Source organism: Triticum aestivum, chromosome 4D, assembly GCF_018294505.1.
Source record: "Triticum aestivum cultivar Chinese Spring chromosome 4D, IWGSC CS RefSeq v2.1, whole genome shotgun sequence".
In the NCBI taxonomy this organism is placed as follows: Eukaryota; Viridiplantae; Streptophyta; class Magnoliopsida; order Poales; family Poaceae; genus Triticum; species Triticum aestivum.
In genome coordinates this window covers 59,684,746-59,695,467 of record NC_057805.1, presented here as the reverse complement: position 1 = coordinate 59,695,467, position 10,722 = coordinate 59,684,746, and positions in this window count along the sequence as shown.

Sequence of the window (10,722 nt, the reverse complement as noted above, 5' to 3'; positions counted from 1 at the left end):
TACCTGCATACGACATACTCAAAACTTCAAGGACATTAGACCTTTAATAAACAGAGACAGGGAGCACCAGCTGTGATACCAATTGTTAGGACCGAGAGTATATCGACCAGAGGGGGGTGAATGGGAGATTCAAAAATACTTACGAATGATTTGATATAATCCCAAACACAGCAGCCGAAATAAGGTAGGGTAGGTACAAACTCAATCAAGCTTGCTATTGAGGAACAAAACCTTCGATGTAGGATGCAATGATAGTTCGAGCATAGGATACGACCGACTTGATAATAACGATGGTAATGCAATATGCAATAGGAATAATATCATGACATAGAGCTCGAATAGAACTGCGATGGATAACTACAAAGAGTGACTATACTGATGTAAAAGATCACCGCACAGAGGATAACAAGAACTAAGGTAGCATGAGAGAATGAAGAGGGTACAACAAAGTGAGTCACGAATGATAACTATCACAGCACGAGTGGAACCGAAAGATATGTAATAGAAAATAACTAATCAGATAACTATCGTCATAAAGCACATATGAAGACTGCCGAAAGTAATGCAGTGAAGTATGAACAAGTGGTGCTCGATGGTGGCAGAGAGATTTGGTAGACCAGTTCACCCTTCTGCCAAAGGGCTATGTCTGGTTGGAGGGGCTGTGACTTAACACCGAATATAAACTCTCTTCATCCTATTCTCCTTCAACACAGAGCTGATCAGACTCTGGTTGATTTCACTCGTGGTAGATACTTGTCGGCAATCTCCAAACCTTTGGTCGACCTTCGCGAACCACAATCACTCTTGGTTGCTGAAGATCTAGCTCGGTGAAGACAACAACTCTTCAACACTCGAGCTGAAACCTATCCGTCTAGAGAGTGCGTAGTTCTCAAGAGTAATAGGTACAAGAACTCTAAATAAGAACTATTGTGATGCTCAACCACTGTCGAAGTTTGGGCTCTTGATTTTTCTCTCGGTGGATCCTAAACTCAAATCACTCGGAGAAGGGGTGCTCAAATCAATCTTCTCAGAAATCTTAAGCGGAGCAGCCACCGGACAAAGCCAATGCGGGGTGGCTATTTATAGCTGCAACCTTCCCTGATGGGAAATGACCAAATTGGAAATCGAGAGCAGCCAATGGCCAAACGAGACGAGTCCAATGGTCGGATTTTGAGCACAATGGTAACATTTCTTGCGGAGCAAGTAATGCTAACTCCTCGGTCTGAGACAAATTTCTCGCAGCGAAGAAGATCACAGTCTCTTGGTGGCAGGTATTTGCTCCGAGCACAAAGAGATTTCTCTCGCAACTTTCATAGGTTTTGGGTTAAGCATCACATCGGATCTAAGCTTCGAGAACCTATAACCCTCTTAATAGTACGGAGGTCCTATGACTCAAATGAACCAAAGAAGAAACACGAAAATAATACCTTCAGACAACAACACCGAAACAAATGCTTTGCTTCAATAGTAATCTTTCAAGGCGATAATTTCTTCACAACAATCTTCTCGTATACATATCTTCAACAGATGTAGCTCATTCTTCTCTGCAATGCAGATATACTTCGGTGAAGTTCCTCGAACTTGGCACCAGAGACAACATTCTCTTCGGTGTGTGTATGGACTATTTCTCTCTGTATGCACTAGGAAACAAATCAGTCCAGACCTGTTTCTGTCAACAATCTCCAAAACACAAGAAGGCAAATATTGCACTAACACTTAAGAAAAAAAGGCTACAAAAAATTCCCGATACTTGTGGGTTATCACCCCTCCCGCTCCCCCGCACCACATTGTATCCACCGACGCCCAAATCCACCCCCTTCAACACCCTCCCACCTCCGATGAAGGTTCCAATCGGCCGAAGCCGCCCTGAATTGGCGAGACCCAACCCTCCTAGGAAGCTGCCGCCGATCCGTACAATGACTCATGACATTGCACACAGTCGACCCGTCACTGATGCCACGACTCCCCTCATTTTGCTCCTTCGACACCGACCTGCCAATGCTGCCGCCGCTGAAAAAGAATTAACTTGGCGTGTGGAAGCAGCCGTGGGGGCGTGGATGTCTGAAATCAAAGACACTGACACAGGCGTTGGGTACTGGCTGGGCTCCCACCAATCAGCGCAGCTCGCGACGAGGGCGTACGACATAAAGGTAGTGGCGTTGTACGGCTGCAAAGTGAAGCTCAACTTCCCATTCGGCACATGAAATGTCTGGACGCCTATTGAAATCAATCATCGAATGGTATCCCGACGTGGGGTACGAGAGAATCGGGAGGCGTTCGAGCAGCTTCAGGCGGCACACGCAGATGAAGAGTACATGGCTGACAACTGATGGATGCATCCGGAGATTGTCGTCGAGGAGCGTCAGCTCCTCGAGCTGTGCCAAAAGGGGGTTCATGATGCTGACGAGGCCAAGCCATCTGGGATTAGGGGGTCCGAGGCTGAAGTGACCGACCTTTTGTTAGACTAGTTTAAAGTCATAATCTGCAGTGCATTTTGAACTAAATTATGCTATCTATGGTTTATCTATGGTTATATCCATGTTTGCAATGTAACTCAGCTATGGATGTTGAAATATTTGTCTACATAAGGGATAAGGGTCCATATAAGGGCCCTACATTTCAAGACATTGGCCAGAGATGCACTGATGTACTTTAGTTTTCATAGTCATTTGAAATTATAGTTATAGTTTGATACATGGTTAACAAGAAGGTCTATTTACATTCATACAGTCAATGTACCTTATTTGTGTTTTCATATAGGCTCAATGTGATTACGTGATGAGGTTGTATATTTGTTGATCCTTTCATCTTTCTTATCGTACTTCAGGGAATTTGACAGACTACGAGAAGCTTAGGAACCAAACTATCAAGGAGAACGCAACTCGACTGGCGCAAATGATGCAGGAAAAGGTGTAGAACCTGCTGGTTTAGAGCTTATCCATTCTAGTGCATTGAAATTACCATGGAGGCCGAATGTAGTGTCGCGGGAAAAAGGGGATGTCTCTTCATACGAGGAAGCTGTAGATATGGATAGTGTCAATAGTTTGGATACTGGAGTTGTCGCTACTGAGATTGCATCATCTGTAGAGGACCCAAAATCTACATCTCAGGTACATTTTATTTTACAATTACTTACTTGTTGTGTGACATTGTTATTTACGTACGTATGTCTTGAGACCGAAAAAGTGTGAAGAATACGCTTGTATACCTCCAGGAAGTACCTGAAGCTCTCAAGAAGACCCTGACACACAAGCTGGATGAATTGAGGCTGTGAATATTTCCATGGCAGAGCTTCATGAACAGATCCAGTCTACCAAGATCATGGTGATGCATAGCAACGGGAGGGAGAGTGTTGTCCACGTACCCTCGTAGACCGAAAGCGGAAGCGTTAACACAATGCGGTTGATGTAGTCGTACGTCTTCACGATCCGACCGATCAAGTACCAAACACATGGCACCTCCGAGTTCAGCACACGTTCAGCTCGATGACGTCCCTCGAACTCCGATCCAGCCGAGTGTTGAGGGAGAGTTTCGTCAGCACGACGGCATGGTGACGATGATGATGTTCTACCGATGCAGGGCTTCGCCTAAGAACCGCTACGATATTATCGAGGTGTAATATGGTGGAGGGGGCACCGCACACGGCTAAAAGATCAATAGATCAATTGTTGTGTCTATGGGGAGCCCCCTGCCCCCGTATATAAAGGAGCAAAGGGGGGAGGTGCGGCCAGCCTTGGGGCGCGCCAGGAGGAGTCCTACTCCCACCGGGAGTAGGACTCCCCCCCTTTTCCTAGTTGGATTAGGACTTGGGAGGGGGGAAAGAGAAGAGGGAGAAGAAGGAAGGGGGCGCCGCCCCCTTCTCCTTGTCCTATTCGGACTAGGGGGGAGGGGCGCGCGGCCCAGCCCTAGCCGCCTCTCCTCTCTTCCACCTAGGCCCACTAAGGCCCATTATGTTGCCGGGGGGTTCCGGTAACCTCCCGGTACTCCGGTAAAATCCCGATTTCACACGGAACACTTCCGATATCCAAACATAGGCTTCCAATATATCAATATTAATGTCTCGACTATTTCGAGACTCCTCGTCATGTCCGTGATCACATCCGGGACTCCGAACAACCTTCGGTACATCAAAACATATAAACTCATAATATAACTGTCATTGAAACGTTAAGCGTGCGGACCCTACGGGTTCGAGAACTATGTAGACATGACTGAGACACGTCTCCGATCAATAACCAATAGCGGAACCTGGATGCTCATATTGGCTCCCACATATTCTACGAAGATCTTTATCGGTCAGACCGCATAACAACATACGTTGTTCCCTTTGTCATCGGTATGTTACTTGCCCGAGATTCGATCATCGGTATCTTAATACCTAGTTCAATCTCGTTACCGGCAAGTCTCTTTACTCGTTCCGTAATACATCATCTCGCAACAAACTCATTAGTTGTAATGCTTGCAAGGCTTAAGTGATGTGCATTACCGAGAGGGCCATAAGATACCTCTCCGACAATCGGAGTGACAAATCCTAATCTCGAAATACGCCAACCCAACAAGTACCTTTGGAGACACCTGTAGAGCACCTTTATAATCACCCAGTTACGTTGTGACGTTTGGTAGCACACAAAGTGTTCCTCCGGTAAACGGGAGTTGCATAATCTCATAGTCATAGGAACATGTATAAGTCATGAAGAAAGCAATAGCAACATACTAAACGATCGAGTGCTAAGCTAACGGAATGGGTCAAGTCAATCACATCATTCTCCTAATGATGTGATCCCGTTAATCAAATGACAACTCATGTCTATGGCTAGGAAACATAACCATCTTTGATCAACGAGCTAGTCAAGTAGAGGCATACTGGTGACACTCTGTTTGTCTATGTATTCACACATGTATTATGTTTCCGCTTAATACAATTCTAGCATGAATAATAAACATTTATCATGATATAAGGAAATAAATAATAACTTTATTATTGCCTCTAGGGCATATTTCCTTCAAATTGCCATAGTTTCATTCCTATCCGTTAGATTTAGATCGGACGGCCTATATTGCAGGATGGCAGGCACACGATCATCACCGACAATGCTTTTTATAAGAGTAGGGATAAAAAATAGAGTTGGTGATGATGGTGGGCCTGCGATCCTGCAATGTAGGTCGTCCGATTTATATCTGACGGATAGGAAGGAATATATGGCAATTTACCCGCACTCTTCACCACATTTGCAGATAAGGCCTTCCCTCGTTCATCCTTTTCTCCCACAAGATCTTGATGTTCCGTGCAACGCACGGGCATCTTGCTAGTAAGAGTAGAAATTAGACAAATACCACTTCTCGAATCTTGAAACCACCAACATTCCTCCCTTATCTCATCAAAACCGCCAAAGGAATATATTTTGAGTGAAACATAACATATTTTTAGTGATATACGTATTTCAAAACGGTGAATATGTATTAATCTACTTTGATCGTGTGGCAACGCATTGGCACATTGCTAGTAGTTATTATAATTTTTTGGACACCAGACAAATGGTGAAGTACATATACGAAGAGAAGAGGCGCACGCACGCAGTCGGCCTCTCGCTGTCTCGCACACATGAGTGTTACGTAAAGGCGATGTTAACAAATAAACCCTAAAACCCTAGGTGCACGATTGCTGCATTCGCGGGTACCTGGTACGTGGTGGAGCACCTTTGTAGGAATAGTCAGCTCGCGTGATAATTTGACCTGTAGGAGTTGATGGTTGGGACCACAGGTGAACGACATGGAGCGCGGTGGCTCGCCAATTGCTACAGATCGAGTAGCCACGTTTAAAATATCGTTTTTAGCGGGGTTAAGAGTTCCGATTTTCAATGGCGCGTTATAAGTAGTAAGTAGTTTTCAGAATGATTGGTATGGAGCGAAAATGGAATTCATAGTACTACGTACCTCCTTGGCGTATGGTTGTATGGTTTTTTTGCGATGGAGGTTGTATGGGTTTATGTTGCGAGATGTTGAACCTGGTAGTTCTAGGGCAAATACTATGGTTTAGATTTAGATGCTGGTTTTGAGTAATGAAAATCGGAATGGGAAACCCTTCTTTGATTAAAAAAACTACTACCTCCATTCTGGTTTACTAGTCCCCATCGTACTTTGGGTCAAATTTTGTCCATGAATTTTACTTATAAAATGTGAATGGAAAACGAGATTTTGTTATACCCAAACAAAAAAGGACTGGAGGGAGTGATTGCTCTGACACGGACGTGACCTCTCATAGCGCAGGCATTGAACCGGCGCGCCGACCAAGAGGGTCGCACTCGCTGCAGGCCCGGCTGAGCACGCCTCCTCGCCGCGCGCAACCAGCTTAAGACTGCCCCGCCTGCCTTCATTGAATCCGTGCGTGTGCCAGCAACATGTCCTTCCGCGAGCCGGCAGGCATTTTAGAACACAAAAAATGACTAAAATATAATTAATTTACGCATGGTCTTGACTTGTTGTGCTCGCACTGGTAGCAGGAACTAGTAGTGGATTTTCTTTATTTATAACTCTCCTCACATTTTTTTGGCTTTGAAGTGAATCATGGTTGTGGACATTATGTATGAATGTGCAGATATCTGTGAACATGAATTTGATGTGGAAGTTGAACTTGGAATGTCGGGCTTGCGCGTGAACTATACCATGTCCAATGCTTCGTCTGTTATTGTTTGGAAAGTAATTGCTGTTAATACATGACCCGAAAAAAAACGTTTTGTGCCACATCAGTAGATGCACGGACATCACAATAGGCATGCTGACTGGATAAACATTTGAACCTAGCTATTATGAAGGAAATTTTGTATTGACAACAATTTTAGATAGCAGGAGACGCCTAGCCTGCTCTGCCTCTGCTAGCTTATTTCTGGCTTCTTCCATCTCTTCTTTGGCTTGGGTGAAGAGAGCATCTGATTGCTCTTTTCGCTTCTTCAGGAACTCAGCTACATTCTCAAGGGCAGCTGCAAGCTTTCGTTCAGCCTTTACTAATGCCACGAGGACACGAACAGCGAACGACTCCACCTGGCTTGTGTGTAATCCAGCATAATCTGGGAATTTGCACCTTGTGTCTAATCCAGCATCATTACGGAACTGGCACCTTGTGTGTAATCCAGCCTCATTTTGGAAACATGATCTCGAGGTTGACCATACTTCCCTCCTCGCAGGAACTGCATCCTGACATGAAGTTACTTCTTTTTTAGATCAATACTCAGAGCAACCTACATCCATTTAGTAGAAGCCAGATAAACAGAACTCGGAGAAGTGAATTCCAAAGGAAAAAATAAAAACAGACTACAAGGTGAGAACACCCACTTCCTACATCAAGCTAAAAACGAAAGCATTAGGACGATTAAGACTCTTCTTATTACACATCGAAGAACACCATGCTTAAGAGAAACAGAAACTACAACATATACACATCGAAGAACACGTGGCTACACGAAAGTAATTGAAAGGGTGTTACTTACCGAAGCTCGTTTTACAGGTTCGGTGCAGCTCCTCTTTAACTTGCCACGCTCCTTGAAGATGTCCCAAATATCCCGTGTTTGGTCTTCATTGCTCCTCTGCATGTTCGCACTCGTGGTTTTAAAATCTCAACATGGCAAGAAAATATACTACTAGTAATACTCGCGCATCTTGTGGGCAACATTAAAGCACTCGTCTGCCCTGTTAGAGCATCTCCAACAGAATCGCAACACGCGGCGCTTTAAAAAAGTGTTTATAGTGCTGAGATCGAGAAGTAGATACTAGAGAGTAGAGGATATTTCTCAACATAGATAGATATAAAAAGATAATTCAACTAATCCTCGTCGTCCGACTCCTCCTCGGTGATGTCCTCCTCCGACGTCTGACTGTAGGCGTGAAGATACCGATCGTCGTCGTATTCCCAGGGCAACGCTGCTCCTAGCCTCATGTTGAATTGAGCGTCCGCTTTTTGCCTACGCTTGTCCTCGCGATAGGCGGCTCGCTCCGCCCTCCTTTGCGCGTAGAACTCGCGCTCTTTGATGATGTCCTTCGGGAAGTGTTGGCGCCACAGCGCCATGGCTTCCTCATCCATCTCGGCGATGCTGAGACGGTGCTCCCGCCTCCGGATGTCGCGACAATCCTCGTCGGTGCTAAGCCGTGGTAGAGGCGCGAGCTCCTGCGCCCGCTCCCGCGTCGGCACGTAATGTTCTATGAGGCCACCGGAGGCGCCACACCGCCGCATCGTACGCGCGGGCGGGCTTGTTGGCGGTGCCGAAATTGCCGAGGCCGAGGCGCATCCCGCGGAACCGGATCTCGGCGGAGAAGCCGCCGGAGGGGCGCGCGCGGACGCCGCGGTATCCCCAAGTTTCCTGGCGACGCGGCGGCATGGTGGCGCGGCGGCGGCGAGGCGAAAAAGAGCGGGGAGAGAGCGGTGGCAGGCACAGAGCGGGGAGAGAGCGGTGGCAAGGCACAGAGTGGTGGGAGGGCGTTGGATTTTATAAAGCGCGTGGGACGCCGCGCGCCAAAACTAGCGCACGCCCGGCCGCTTTTTCCCGCGCGCAGCGATCCTTTCCCGAAGTCTCTGCTATCTTTACTCTCTTCTCTATTGTTATATATATTTTATATTTGATATTTAATATTTATCTCTACTTCCTTTACTGTCTACTTTTTTTTCTCTATACTTTTTTTTCTTGCAATATAGGCCGTCCGATTTATATCTCACGGATAGGAAGGAAACAAATGGGAATTTTGTAAAAAGATACCCATACCCCTCTCCGGATTTGCAAATAAGGCCTTCCCTCGTTCATCCTTTTCTCCCACAAGATAAACTACTCATACAAATGCATCTTGATGCGTGCAACGCATGGGCATCTTGCTAGTTCTAAAAACCTTTCCATCATTTGCCACACTACTTGTTGCAGATGAAAAACCTACCCAAGCACAGCGCGATACAGGAGCGACGCACAATTACAAGCTGATATTCTGTTGGACAATGGAGGCTATAACCAATTACTTTTACGGGAACAATAGCACCCAGGAAATTTGAAGGGTAGGTATGAACAAAATTGGAACTGCACATGTACTGCTAAGTGATTCAATACACACATTACCAATTGAGGAGGAGAACGATGGTCGCGGCGGCCTCTTTGAGGCATGGTCCGCAACGGGATTCAGTTCATTGTCCACGACGGTGGTACTTCTGCGCTTGGCGTCGACTTCCGGGAAGCAGATCCGAGACAGTGGAAGACGATGCCGGGGAAGAGGCTCCGTGTACGACGACGACGGTGGACCGGCTCCAGTGCGGCGTATGAGGTCATCGATGAGGCAGATGCGCTGCGGTGGACGAGAGCGCCGATGTAAAGGGGAGGAGCACGAAGGCTGCGGTGCCGTGGAGAAGTCTATTTTGCGATGGGGATAGAAAATGGGGAGTATTTAGGTGTACTACTCGAGGTGGCGGGGTGGGGTTGGCTGGGTAGTGTGAACCTGAAGTTACGAAAACAGCCCCCTACCAAGCGTCATCCATAGGCCTATTCCGAAGGCTATGATGGTAACTTCCCACTGCTCGAATCAGGGTCGCGGGAGATTTTCCCGCCGACCTCAAATTTTTGTGACACTGGACTCCCCGTGTGGCGTGTTGAGTGATTCGGCTAAGCAACTAGCGAGTAGTAGAAGTAAACTCTACATATTAGGTTTGACCGAAGTCAAACTTCCTAAAGTTTGACCAAGTTTATAGAAAAATATAAACATTTAGCATAACAAATATGTATGATGAGAAAGTACATTCAATAATGAATCTAATGGTATTTATTTGTTATTGTATATGTTAATATTTTTTGTTATAAGCTTTCTGAGAGTTTACAAAACTTGACTTTGACCAATGCTAATACGCGGACTTCAATAAAAACGGAGGGAGTACACATTTGTTTTCTTAGTTTGTAGTGAACTAATCATTTGTTGAAATTGTGAAATAAATATATTAGGCTATTGACTTCGAATGTAATGGTCTATACAATTCAATAGTTACAATCATTGTCGAATCCCAAGATGTATACAAGGTCTATAGTACTTCACAACATGCTCAAACTCACATACACACACACACACACAAAGTAAACTAGAAGACCGTTCTCTCATGTATACACAACGTATCGGCATCTGTCTATGTCTCACTCATGCATGATCATTTGCACATTCACACCTCTCTATGTCTGTATCACACGCACACCGTCTCCACATTGCCCTTCCGCCAGAACACACATATAGACACATACACACGTTCTCTCTCAGTCACACACACAAAATCAGTATTAAAAAAATAGGGCGCACCTAAAACGTCCAAATCCAAATAAACACGAACTGCAGCTAAATTCAAATATATGGAAATACTAGTAAGATGCCCGTGGCTATGCTACGGGATCACTACAGGCCAAGTGAAACATTGCTTTCGTAAACTATATATCCAAGAGCCAATATCAATAGAATCTACTTCAAGGCGTGAGAAACCAATATTAAATATTGCTAAAATAGTTTGCTTAAGTGTATTCTAGTTAAACATGTCACAATCACCAACTGGCCAAAAGAACTCGTTGCGGAGCTGTTGCGGCAACTTCCGTCCCGCACCGATCGTAGGGCCCGATGCTGCGTGTTCAGGCGTGGCGGTTCTATCCAACACGACGGTGTGGCCTCGGCCCCTCGGCTGGCAGCGAGTCTCCATCTAGCGACCGACGCGTGAGGAGCCGC